The sequence below is a fragment of the Microcaecilia unicolor genome, chromosome 8 (assembly GCF_901765095.1).
Source record: "Microcaecilia unicolor chromosome 8, aMicUni1.1, whole genome shotgun sequence".
Taxonomy (NCBI): Eukaryota; Metazoa; Chordata; class Amphibia; order Gymnophiona; family Siphonopidae; genus Microcaecilia; species Microcaecilia unicolor.
The window spans coordinates 36,329,729-36,343,801 of NC_044038.1; the positions used below are offsets into that span (position 1 = coordinate 36,329,729).

The following is a 14,073-nucleotide window of genomic DNA, read 5'->3' on the forward strand; positions in this document are numbered from 1 at the left end:
AAATTAAGATCCCTAGATCAAATCCTAGAGAAATGTGCTGTCCCCCTAGTCCCACTACTATTGGTGCATTTTTTGACACTCATAGCCCATGCCGCCAGACTCATAGGAGTGGCCTAGTGGTTAGGGTGATGGACTTTGGTCCTGGGGAATTGAGGAACTGAGTTCAATTCCCACTTCAGGCACAGGCAGCTCCTTGTGACTCTGGGCATGTCACTTAACCCTCCATTGCCCCATGTAAGCTGCATTGAGCCTGCCATGAGTGGGAAAGCGCGGGGTACAAATGTAACAAAAAATAAAATAAATATTTGGAAAAACTAAATATGAAAGTGCAAAACCCCTAAGAGAGAAACTTCACTGGCTCCCACAGGAACGCATCACGTTCAAGATCTGCACAATTGTTCACAAAAATCATCCACGCAGATGCCCCAACCTATATGCTAAACCTCGTGGACCTGCCTCCCAGAAATGCCAAAAGATCATCCCACAAATTTCTGAATCTACACTTCCCCAGCTGTAAAGGACTAAAATACAAGCTGATGCATTCAACTACCTTCTCTTACATGAGCACACAGTTGTGGAATGCATTACCTACTACCTTGAAAACTATAGACGAAATAACCAACTTTCGTAAATCTCTGAAGATGCATCTCTTCAACAAGGCCTACAAAGAAAACCAACAACCTTACTAAATCCACCCAGTTATGAAAGTCTATATACCTATCCACCTAAATCTTCTCTTCCTTCCCTTACTTAATATTTTCACATCACTAATTGTATCTGACATCCTGGAATGACAAAGCCATAACAGGACTCTGTAAGCCACATTGAGCCTGCAAATAGGTGGGAAAATTTGGGATACAAATGCAATAGATAAATAATAATAATAAAACTTTATTTGTAGCTTTCTATATGTAAGTCATTCTAAGCAGGGAACAAAATTACATACAAAAATAAAATACAAACAAAACATATAATATAAAACTGATAGCAAACCATGTCATACTACCTTCAAGTAAACTGAACAGCCTAATCCCGTTCTGGATCCCCCTCCCCCATTGTAAACACAAATTTGCTTGTACTTCTAACTGAAAGCAAGAGGAAAATCAAAACTACAAGCAAATCCATGCAGGTACTGGGGCAAGCAAACAGCCTTTTTCATGTGACCTGTAGTGAGATGAGGACACAGCTAGCAGGAGCATGAACGTTAGGAATCCGGTGTCCCTTTCTTTGTTTTACAACGGTCTGTATTGACCGCTTGGCACAACGCTGCCCTTACAGGTTAAAAAGAAAACCTCTACTACTGCAGTGCAGCCAGACACCTTAGTGCTTTTAAGAGGTGCAGTGGCAGGAGGTGACTAAAAACCAGCGCGTGAGGGCAGCTCTTCAACTCTATCATGAAAAAAAAAAATGATGGACCGTGTAGAGTGCAGATATTAGGCTCAAGTCGGACACGTCATAGAACGCAGGCGTGGTGGCCAAGTGGTAAGGCGTCGGTCTCGTAAACCGAAGATCACGGGTTCGAACCCCGTCCGTGCCTTCACTTTGGAGCTCGTTTTTAGGGAGAAAATCGTACATTCTTGTTCTAATAAAGGGGATTTTGAACAGAACCTTAGGCTTCGTCACAAAATAAACATCTGAATACCTTCTGTTCGAAATATATTCATCAATCATTCCTATAACGTGGCGTTATTGCTCCTCTTGGAGCAGGTATAAGTGATGAAACTGCACCATCCTGAAAACTTACGAATATGTAGGAGTCTCACAGTAATGAGTCTGTTCTGCCAACCTTCTGGAAAGGAATGATACATGCTGAAAAGGGCACGAAGGCTCTCCCATGGTGAAATGGTTCTGATAATAAACTGTGCCGTCCATAGTAGGGTAGGTGGAGTCCATCCTACAAACTCTCTCTGTGAAAGGCAGTTGTGTTGTGTTTTTCAAAGCAGTGGAGCTGGGACGGTGGCAGGCATGACTCTGGGTGGATTGCAAAAATTTTCTCTCTTCCTTCACCTCTTCCTTCCAAGGAACTACTTTTTTCTAAATTAATATTTTAACAGAAAATAAAATACTATCACCGTTGGTGTCTCTGCTTTGATTTTCTGGCTCATTTTTTTTTCTCATTCGCTGTCCTTTTCTCTTTATAACATTTTCTCTCTCTCTCTCTCTCTCTCTCTCTCTCTCTCTCTCTCTCTCTTTCTTCCTTCTTGCTCTCTTTCCTACTACTATGCATACTTTAATACTTCTTTCTTTATCTCTCACATTCCACTTGTCTCTTCCTACCTGCTTTCCTTCCTATTCTCTTTCCCCTCTTTCTCCCACATTCACTCTTCCCTTTAAACCAGGGTCCTCTTCACCGTTTCCTACAATTCCTGGTTCTCTCTCTCCCCCTCACATCTATCTCCGCCTCTCTTGCACTCCCTTTCCCCCAATCATATGCTCTCACTTCCCTATCTTGCCCTCTCCTTTCTCCCTACTCTTTCTCTCTTCCTTTGCCTGCCCCTCTGTTCCATCATTTTCTCTCCCCTCATTCACCCCACGATTCTTGCTTTTCTCTCTCTCAAATACACACTCTTTTTCTCCTCTGACCATCTCCACACCCTCCTGTCTGTCCAACAACTCTTGGTCTCCCTCTCACATACACATTTTTTTTCTTCTCTGGAGAAAGCGCCTCCCCATGCCTCTTATTTCAACCAACACTGTTCTATACATGTAGTGACGTACATGCCAAGAAAGCAGAGAGCTGTAGTCAGCAGGCAGGAGTAATTGGGCTTTAATTCTGCCCTTGAATACTACTACTACTACTACTATTACTTATCATTTCTAAAGCGCTACTAGATGTACGCAGTGCTGTACACTTGAACATGAAGAGACAGTCCCTGCTCGACAGAGCTTACAATCTAATTAGGACAAACAGGACAAATAAGGGACAAGGACACAGAGTAGCAAGATTCCGGAATCCCAAAGACTACTACTACTACTTATCATTTCTATAGCACTACTAGACGTACGTAGCGCTGTACACTTGAACATGAAGAGACAGTCCCTGCTTGACAGAGCTTACAATCTAATTAGGATAGACAAACAGGACAAACAAGAGATAAGGGAATATTAAAGTGAGGATGATAAAATAAGGGTTCTGAACAAGTGAATAAAGGCTAGGAGTTAAAAGCAGCATCAGAATACCTCAGCAGACCCTGGTATGAGAGGGGGGTGGGATGTGACACTGCCATATCTGGTGTGGGTGGGAGAAGGCAAAGAGGGCCGGGAGGCCTGTGGGTGTATTTTTATTTATTTATTCATTTATTACACATTTTCCTACTAATACCACTTAAAGAGAATTTACACAACAATTCTGGTATAACCTCTGACTCCTAGAGGTATTTTTAAAATATATATATATAATATATGGTGCTTATCTTTCCACTAGCAAGGTGTCAAAGTTATCTAGCATATGAACCACGTGCATCACAAGTTTCGGTTGGGGGGCCACACTTCTGAGCCCCGACCCGTCCTGCATTCGGTTCTTCTCTCGGTAAACCACAATCGGGATCACGTGACACAGAAGCAGTCGGCAGAGAAAAAGCATTGCCGGTCACATGTTTGTCCCTCCTATTCTTAAATTCCTAAAATTTGGATGAATGAAAGCCTAATCTGGCAGGTCACTGTAACAGCTCAAACTATATTTGCATATCAGCAAACACAATATCTTGTGGTTGAATTTTTTTTTTAAACCTCTGTTTGCATTTGCCTGATATTATGCTCTCACAGTGGGAAAAGTAAATACAGGAGCGTCTTTCTGAAATAATATTTTATGAAACTGCATCAGTGAATACATAATGAAATGCTGAGATGCACACATTCTTTTAAACCTAGAAGAAATATTCAGCTGCCATTTCTTTAAATTGTGGATGATTTCTGCCTATGATGGGCAATCGAGTTCCATTTATAAAAGTCTCTAAAATCTAAAGTTGCAAATTTGCGGATTTCTGGAAACCACAGCAAAATAACTCCAGAAAAAAAATGAAACACCGTCATCTTTAGCTCCTCAACTTCCAGCATTTTCCAATAACAAGAAAACTTGTTTTTATTTAATAGGTGTATATCCCAGTAATCCAAAATAGGTGCTCACAACAGACTGCAATGAAACATAAATAAAAAAACACAAAAGCATAATTGAAAAAGTCAAACAAGACCTATAAAGCAACTGATGGAAGTTAGTGATTTTAAAAAAATAATTAGTGTTTTATGGTCGTTCTAAGTATTGAGGAATACCTTATTAAAAACTCTCATCTACCACAACTATCAATCAAAAGGACAAAGAAAAATCCATACACACTCGCACATACAGATAACAAAATTAACAATTCAATCTTATTACTGGCATTCAGCCACCCGCACCTCTCACCTTAACTGTTTCCCACCTGCCTTCTCGGAAGGTAGCTGTTCTCTTTGTCCTTCTCAGTTGTGATAGGTAATCCATCTATTTGCATATATTTTAGAAAACCACCATAGTTGAGATGGGTATTACATGTCCAGTGCAACAGATTGACTTTTCCTCTAGTAGGTGTGTAATGCGACACAACTTTAAGCCTTAATTATCCCAGGCAGCTTTGGAATCCTAACAACTCAACGTTTGGATCATTTATTTATTTATAGCATTTATACCCCGCTCTTTCCTGCTCGATAGCAGGTTCAGTGCGGCTTACAAGGTATGGTACAAAGTATCACAGAGATAATACAAAGTATGGTACAAAGTATCACAGAGATAACCCAGTTATAGAGAGTGGAGCAATAGGAAGAGATGTGGGGGAGAGGATTGGAGTATGGGTAGTGCTAGTGGTGGGGATTAGGTTCGAGAATTAAGTTGAGTTGTTTGGGTAGGCTTGTTTGAAGAGGTAAGTTTTCAGCTGCTTTCGGAAGGGTAGATGTTCTTTGGTGTTCGGATGTGTCGAGGTATTGTGTTCCGAAGTTGGATGCGTAGTAGGTTTTGTATCTGAGGCCTTTGCAATTGGGAAGATGAAGATTGAGATATGTTCGAGAAGATTTGGACCCGTTCCTGGTTGGTAGATCAATCAAGTCGGCCATGTAGCTTGGAGATTCGCCATGGAGGATCTTGTGGATCATTGTGTGGGCTTTGAAGTTTATGCGTTCCTTGATAGGGAGCCAGTGAAGTTTTTCACGTAGTGGTGTTGCACTTTCAAATCGTGATTTGCCAAAAATGAGTCTGGCTGCTGTGTTTTGTGTGGTTTGGAGTTTTGTTTCGTGATTTGGGCTCTGCAGCCGATGAAGATGCTGTTGCATGACATAATGGGCTAGATTCTATATATGGCGCCTAAAAACTCCATGCAGAAATAAGCGTATTCTATAAAATTAAGGCGCGGTATATAGAATACATCCTATCAATACTGCAGCACCTAAAGCTACGCACGTTCATTTACACCAATAAAAACCTGGTGTAAATGCATGCGTGTAGATTTAGGCACACTGAAGCGTATTCTGTAATTGCATGTGTAACTGTTGGAACGCCTATGGAATGCCATAAACACACCCCTTTTCAGCTATGCGCATTTATTTTGAACTGTGTGTTTTGCAATTTAGGTGCAGTTCTTTATAGAATACGCTTACCATACGGCAAAGGGGGTGTAGTGCCCCCTCATTGAAACCCTTTAGAGCATGCATACAGTAGCAGCAGGCACCTGGAGAAGGGGAGGGGGCAAGGAGGAGGGGGGAAATGTTAATTAAATTAAAAAAAAGAAAAAACCAGGAGGAGTTGGATTTTTTGGTTGTAAAGCCGATGTTGGCTATGAGAATAAAATGTTGATGGGGGAAAAGATGGGGATAATTGAATATATACTGTATATGAATGTTATAAACCCCTGAAGGTATGGTGTGATGTAAATCTCTTTCTGGTGTTAATAAAGATATTTAAAAAAAAAAAAAAGAATACGCTTACCAATTTCCATGCATAAATTGTAATTATTGCTCATTAGCGCTCATTATTGCTTGTTAAGAGCTGTTAAAAAGCACTAATTTATCTTGTTTCACCAATTAAGTTATGTGCTTATCTCCACGCGAATCTAGGCACCATATACAGAATCTGGGGGAAATGGGGATAGTTCTCTATGGACTGCCTAAAGTTAGACACCATGATGGCACATAGCAGTAAGCACTATTCTATAAACGGCGCTTAAAGTTAGGTGCCATTTACAGAACAGTATTTAGCACCTGGAACCGTGACTACATTTAGGTATGTAAATCCCCAGGCCTGAATTAGCCATGGATCCCCCTTATTCTGTAACAACACATGTAAATGAAAAGAATGCCCCGATACTCATGGTCGCAACCCCTTTTTGGACGTGTAAATTTTAATTGATTCCAATTAGTACCAATAATTGTTTGTTTAGATCTCAATTATCAGTGCTAATTGGCTTGTTCTTTAATAAAATTGCACAGCCAAATGTGTGCATGCAACGTTTAGAGCTTTTAATAGAATTTGGGGGTAAGTGTGAATTCTATTATCAGCATTCACATGCACAATTGCTGTTCTAGAATACTCCAATATTCTACTGATATTCTTCTTATATTTCACTTATGACTTATATTTTCCTTAAAGTTTAGGGGGATAAAGACCTCAGAAGTTCAGCAGACTACCTTATATCAAAGGTTGTACTGCAATGAAAAACAAATTTTCAGCTGAGCGGGCTTCCGTATGAGTCTCTAAAAAAAACATTCTCTCAAATTTATTATTTTTAATTTTCATATTATTTTGCATCAATTATGATGAATCTTAATACTGAGACATCAAAATGAGAGCACTTATCTGAAAACTCTCGCCAGTTCACTCAACAGAGACTTGTATGCGCAGAATATTGGGTACTTTTTAAGAAACAAGTCTACAGCCTATTTTCGTTATTGTTCTAGAATAATACCATAAGTCCTCAGTTACATGCTTAACTTTAGGTGTGAGAACCTAAGCTAGCTCAATGGCTTTTGTAAATGTCCACGCTAGCAGTTAGGTGCATAACTGCTACTATTCTGTAACCTGTGTGTGCAAGTGTTATCCCCCCCCCCCACCCCCCCAGGTTCACTCCTCTCTTGAATTTACATGCTTTGGATTTTGCTCACACAGGGCAAGATGCACTAAACTAAATGAGCCTTTAACGAACAGGTTTTAAACCGTGGCACGCACTAATTTCCGATGGCAGTAGCAGCTAACGAAAACGGAATGCAGATGAGCAAATTGTGCAGAAACTCTATTGTAATGAGATGCACTAACCTTTTCCAATTGCCTTAACGGTGGAAATCGCTGGAAAATTTAACGAGAGGTTGTACCTCTCGTTGGGGCTGCGCTAGATCGAAAAATTGTCAAAAACGTATGTCATATACGCCGCCCGAAGACGCCGTGCCGCTCACCTCCCCGTTTTTCAATCAGCTGATATCGGAGAGTGCAGTTGAAAGCGTCCATCAGAAAAATAGCCTTCCATTTTGGCCGGGGTTTTCAATCAGCTGATATCGGAGAGTGCAGTTGAAAGCGTGCATCACAAAAATAGCCTTCCATTTTGGCCATTATTCACACCCAAATAATAAAAACTTCCTTTTTGGCCGTGCTTCACTCAGCTGAGAGACCTGGAAGTCTCTGAGTCAATCACAGAAGCGTGATTGGCTCAGAGACTTCCAGATCTCTTAGTTGACTGTGAAGCACGGCCAAAAAAGACGTTTTTATTATTTGGGTGTGAATAATGGCCAAAATGGACAGCTATTTTTGTGATGCACGCTTTCAACTGCACTCTCCGATATTAGCTGATTGAGAAACGGGGGGTGAGCGGCGCAGCGTCTTCGGGCAAGGTGATAGCATAGGTTTGGCGATTGTGCGCATGCGTTTCCTATTCCGCTGGCGGAGATTACACCAGATTAACGATACTTTCATGCATCCGATGTTTGAATACCGCGCCGAACATGTGCGTCTTTTTTTTTTTTAGTGCATCCTTCGTTTTTTCTAAAATGGTAATGACTTTTATATTTTCGGTTGTTTTACGTTTTGTTGATGCATCTTGCCCACAGTTCCTAGAATACTGATGTAGGGCAGTTGTGTATATGCTAATTAGGCCCAATTAACATCAATTATCACCAATTACAGCCAATAGTTTAGTTTAGTTTATTAAAGCTTGATATACCACCACGGTGGTGGGAGAGGGTTGGTGGCGGCGGGACGGGGGGGTTGAAAGGGACGAGGGAGGGGCGGCAGTGCCGGGGGAGTCAAAAGTGTCGGGGGGGGGGTGGCACCGGGAGGGGGGCTAAAATGTGCCCCCTCACCTCGGGCTCTGGACCCCCTTCCCACCAAAGTCTGACTACTCCTGCTCTCAACCCACTGCTCTAACCATAAGACTACTTCCTTCCCTTGATATAGTGGCAGATGTAGGCAAGAATTAATAACATATAACTTTTAAAGCCAAAAAGGGTCATCCTGGAGAACAAGAACCCCCCCTCCCCCCCCCCCCCCCCCCCACACACACACACAGAAAAAAAAAGCACTGCTTCTTCTGTGCTTCTTTTGACATCTGACACTTTTTTGTATTCAGGTTTTACATCCTCACGGGAGTCTTATAGAAGCAGTGTGCAAGATCCAGCACTGACTGTATCTTCAGATGTTCAAAGTCAATGGCTTATAGATGTTTTTGAAACATGACAGCAAATTATCCACCGTGGCTGACCTCCCTATATTTTCTCGCCGCTTTCATGCTGGTGTCTCTAGAGACACAGGTTCTCTAACATTGAATAGACTTTTGAAAATGATATCTTAACGGTGAAGAAACTTTAAACAACTCCTCATGCAAGCACACACCAGCTAAATTCAATTTACATCCAAATGTGTGGAAGGAAATCTACCTCTCCTCCCTGACGGAATAAATGTGCTAGTTTGGTAACACGTCTTGAAATAACGTTAGTCGGGAACCCAGGTCAGATTCAGGATTTCCCACAAGTGGGATAAAGGGAGGACATCGGCATCTTGTAGGTTTGCCCCTTGCCCATATGCTAGGGGAAGTTAATATATATATATATTTTTTTTTAACAATGATGGGTGACCTGAGTATTACGTAAGGTAAAATATCATTCAGAGAGAAAGGATATGCTGAACCGTGATCTATTTCGAGCATTCTAAAATAGATTGTTAATCAGACATGATGTAAGCAAACTGCATAAATTGTCATTTTATCCTAAATCCCAACAGGGAAAACCATCCCTGTAAGTGTGCAGCCTCCTCTCCTCCTCCAATAACTTATGAATTGTTTATCCAATTTTATTCACATTTCTGTCACAGATAATAGAACAGCCTCCAACCCCAAGGCAGGGCTAGTCTAAGGGTATTTCGTACCCTAGGTGAACCAACAGCCACGATAGGCCACTATCTCTCATTCCCTATCCCCCTCCCCAGGTGTTCAGCATCTCTCTCTCCTTCCCTTCCCTCTCCCCACTCCAAGGTGCCCAACATCTCCCTCTTCCCTTCACCCTCAAGAATCTAGCATCTCTCCGTCCCTTCCATATCCCCCTCTAAGGTCTCCAACATTTCCCTTCCCTTTCCTACTTCCCAGTAGTCTAGAATCTCTCCTTCCCTATCCCCTTTTCTTCTCTCCCCAGTAGTCTAGCATCTCCCCTCGCTAGGTGTCCAGCCACTCTCTCTTTCCCTTTCCTCCCCCCATCCCATGGTGTCCAACATCTTCCTCTTCTCTTCACCCCAAGTGTCCAACATCTCTCTTCTTCCTCCTTCAACCATATCAGGATCGCTTTCCCCTTCTCTTCCTCCCCCTAACCAAAGTGTCCAGCATCTCCCCCCACCTTCCTTTCCCCCTGCTGCCATCACAACCCTATATGAACCTACATAGAACAGAAAAGAAATGGTGGAGGTGGGCCTCTGAACATCTATGTGTAAGCTCTAGGTCTTCTGTGTCCCACTCTCTCTGATATTCTGTTAGAGGGAGTGGGGCACAGTAAATCTTGAGCATGTAGTCTGCTGCTGACAGTGGTTATAAGGACTGCTTTGCTGGCAATACCAGCAGTGTGCTGCCACCCCCTGAAGCCTGCTGCCCTAGGAATATTTCATTTCATTTATTTAAACTTATATTCTGCTTTTGTCCAAAGTGGAGTACAAATAAATACGCCTGCTTTGCCCACAGACCCCTATATGCTGTGTGCCATCAACACCCCTGATACTTAGAATATCTGTTTCACTTTCTCTGATGAGAGTGAAAGTGGAAGAATACAAACTCTTCTTTGCCCTTGGTATAAAGAATCAAAAGAAATTCTAGTAACAAGGCAGATTCTATCCAAATTGGTTGAAATGCCAGAGAAATCAAAGGACCAATTAAAGTGATTGGTGTGGCTTTTCAGCATTGTTATATGTATGGCAAATGCAGTTAAACTCTTTTATTATTTATTTATTTATTGCATTTGTATCCCACATTTCCCCACCTATTTGCAGGCTCAACGTGGCTTACATTATGCCATAATGGTGATCACCATTTCCGGGTTAAAAAATACAGAGCGGTATTTCATTAGAGCACATAAATGGTAGAGTAGATTACAAAGTGATGTTACATAGAAGTTCCTAAATGATAGAGTAGATTACAGAGTGTTTTAAACAATCAGCTATTAGAAAATTCAGTTCTGGCATGAGAGATAAAGTGGTAGTGGGTAATTCGTAGTGTTCATCCTTGATTGCGTAGGTTAATCAGTCTAGTGTAGAGACGTTGGTATTGTCTAGTTCAGGTAGGGTTGAGTTGTCTAGTAATTAGGATGGATCGTTGTATGCCTTTTTGAACAGGTTGGTTTTCAGTAGTTTTCGGAAGATTGTTAGGTCGTGCATTGTTTTTATGGCCTTTGGTAGTGCGTTCCATAGTTGTGTGCTTATGTAGGAGAAGTCGGATGCATATGTTGATTTATATTTAAGTCCTTTGCAGCTGGGGTAGTGGAGATTCAAGAATGTACCTGCTGATCTTCTTGTGTTCCTGGTTGGTAGGTCTATGAGGTCTGACATATGGATCGGGGCCTCACCGTGAATGGTTTTGTGGACCAGGGTGCAAATTTTAAGTTTTCCATTCTGCAACTGAATGTGGCCACTAAACAGAGAACTTTAGTGTCACCACCAAAATTGAGGAGCAGGGAGAGGAGAGAAATAGATGTCTCCTGAAGTCTTTCTGCCCTAAACCATACCCAATTTAAAATGGATAACTCTGGCTGTTTATTGGTTTAGGAGGTAATTATGAAGCTGTGTTATGGCTATAAAATGTGCTATTTTGTCCTTAACACATACTAAACAGCACTAACGCTAGTTATATTACCATATCACAGTTATTTAATGTTACCATGGGTAACATAGTATTGACATGGAAAGCATGCAAATCCATGCAGAATAGCTCATTAATATGTAATGGGACTTGTGGTGAACACCACAAGCTGTGTTACAGCTGGACAAATAACTCCATAAGTGGCAACTTAACCCCTAAAGTTACCGCCATGAGACTACTGCCATATTGAACCCAGCACCAGCAAAGGCAGCGGTGACAGGGATCACTGTGCTTGGACCCTACTAGATCCCAAGGATATAAAATTGGAAGTAATTTTATAATGCTTTTTCTGCATTTAAAGGTCATTTTCCATACAAAATAAAAAGGACTTTCCTAAAATTCTATGGCTGAATAACTAGACAACACAAAAGGAGACTCTTCAAGTCTGCAGCAAATCACAAATGCAAACACCAAAGCAGACAGGAGTCCAGAAGATTCTTTATTGAAAAAGTCCCGGCCTGGCCACGTTTCACCAAAATGGATGCATCAGGGGTATTACCAAAAACATTAAGCAGGGCCTGAAAGAGTGGAGGAGTGGCCTAGTGGTTAGGGTGGTGGATGTTGGTCCTGGGGAACTGAGTTCAATTCCTGGCACAGGCAGCTCCTTGTGACTCTGGGCAAGTCACTTAACCCTCCAATGCCCCATGTAAGCTGCATTGAGCCTGCCATGAGTGGGAAAGCGCAGGGTACAAATGTAACAAAAATAAAATAGATACTATTGGAGATTCTACATGGAATGTTGCTACTATTGGAGATTCTACATGGAATGTTGCTATTCCACTAGCAACATTCCATGTAGAAGGCTGCGCAGGCTTCTGTTTCTGTGAGTCTGACGTCCGGACGTCAGACTCACAGAAGCAGAAGCCTGCGCGGCCACATTGGTGATCTGTAAGGGCCGACTTCAATCTCAAATAGTAGCAACAGTGGAGGAGTGGCCTAGTGGTTAGGGTGGTGGACTTTGGTCCTGAGGAACTGAGTTCAATTCCCACTTCAGGCACAGGCAGCTCCTTGTGACTCTGGGCAAGTCACTTAACCCTCCATTGCCCCATGTAAGCTGCATTGAGCCTGTCATGAGTGGGAAAGCGCAGCGTACAAATGTAACAAAAAAAAAAAATAATCCCCAGCTATCAAAAGAGCATGACTGTAGTCAACAGCTCCTAAATATCTTAAAGAATCCTCAGCAGAGCAACAGCTTCCAGCCTCACTTCCACTCTTTCAGGCCCTGGTTAGTGTTTTTGTAATACCCCTGATGCAGCCATTTTGGTGAAACGTGGCCATGTCGGGACTTGTTCAATAAAGAATCTTCTGGACTCCTTGTCTGCTTTGGTGTTTGCATAACTGTAGGTGTAGGGAGAGAATGCGCTTACTTTTTCATGCTCTGAATGTGGGCATTCTTGGAGGTATAGGTTGGGCAGAGCAGAGAAGGATTTGTGATATAAACACATATTTATTAGGTACGCTCGTATATTTACCTACGTTGTATTTATAAAATAAGTGCCCCTTTGGGGCTTCTCATGTAAGCATCATGTTATAAAATTATCCCTAAGGAGTAATTTTCAATTGGTTAATTGAAAATTGCCCACCTTTCTTGCAAGAAAACCCCTTTTTTTTTGGTTCACTACCTCAGGCAAGCCACAGCCCAGGGCAGCAGTATATACAGTGTTATAAATAAATTACTACAGGCTGATGGTTCTTTTAGTTTATCTGGCTGTCATGATCTGTTGTTTTGCTTTGACTGCTGTTGCTCTTTGTCACCCACCCAAAAGGTGTCGCCCTAGAAAAACTGCCTTGCCTGCCTAATGAGTAAGCCAGACTTGCATTCATAATTTTCCCCTCTAGAGGGCCCTGGATAAGGGCATCACTATTATAAATACATTCTAATCCCTCTACATAATAATCAATCAGTCTCTTTAAGGCATTAAAGACCTGATAAATATGAAACTCTTACCATTCTGGTCTGTTGGAAAAGGGCTTAATAATTCAGGCCTTAAAGATTCTATGGCACTGCAAATAACAGAGATGACCGGGAGGGGGGGGGGGCCTGTCGGAGGAGTTGCAAAGCCGGGACTGGGGTGTGCTTAAAAGATGGGTGTCCTCGGCCGATAATGGAAAAAAGAAGGGCTTTCCCGACAAGCATTTGGTTGACTTTACTTGGTCCATTTTTTTTCATGACCAAGCCTCATAAAGGTGCCCAAACTGACCAGATGACCACCGGAGGGAATCGAGAATGACCTCCCCTTATTCCCCCAGTGGTCACCAACCTCCACCCACCCTAAAAAAACGTATTTTTTTTGCCAGCCTCAAATGTCATACCCAGCTCCATCACAGCAATATGCAGGTCCCTGGAGCAATTTTAGTGGGTGCAGTGCACTTCAGGCAGGCGGACGCAGGCCAATCCCCCCCCCCCCCCTACCTGTAACACTTGTGCTTGTAAATGTGAGCCCTTCAAAACCCACCACAAACCCACTGTACCCACATGCAGGTGCCCCCCTTCACCCCTTAGGGCTATGGTAGTGGTGCACAGTTGTGGGTAGTGGGTTTTGGGAGTGGGGGTGGGGGGGCTGAGCACCGAAGGTAAGGGAGCTATGCACCTAGGAGCAATTTGTGAAGTCCACTGCAGTGCCCCCTAGGGTGCCCGGTTGGTGTCCTGGCATATGAGGGGGACCAGTGCACTACGAATGGTGGTTCCTCCCACAACCAAATGGCTTGGATTTGGTCGTTTTTGAGATGGGCG

General features: G+C 42.4%; 1 non-coding gene across 1 annotated transcript; it reads left to right on the forward strand.

The window, feature by feature from the left end:
* The first annotated feature begins 1,465 nt into the window (after positions 1–1,465).
* TRNAT-CGU lies at positions 1,466–1,537 on the forward strand. The gene has a single exon. It is a non-coding gene; the product is annotated as a tRNA-Thr (tRNA).
* The last annotated feature ends 12,536 nt before the right edge of the window (positions 1,538–14,073 follow it).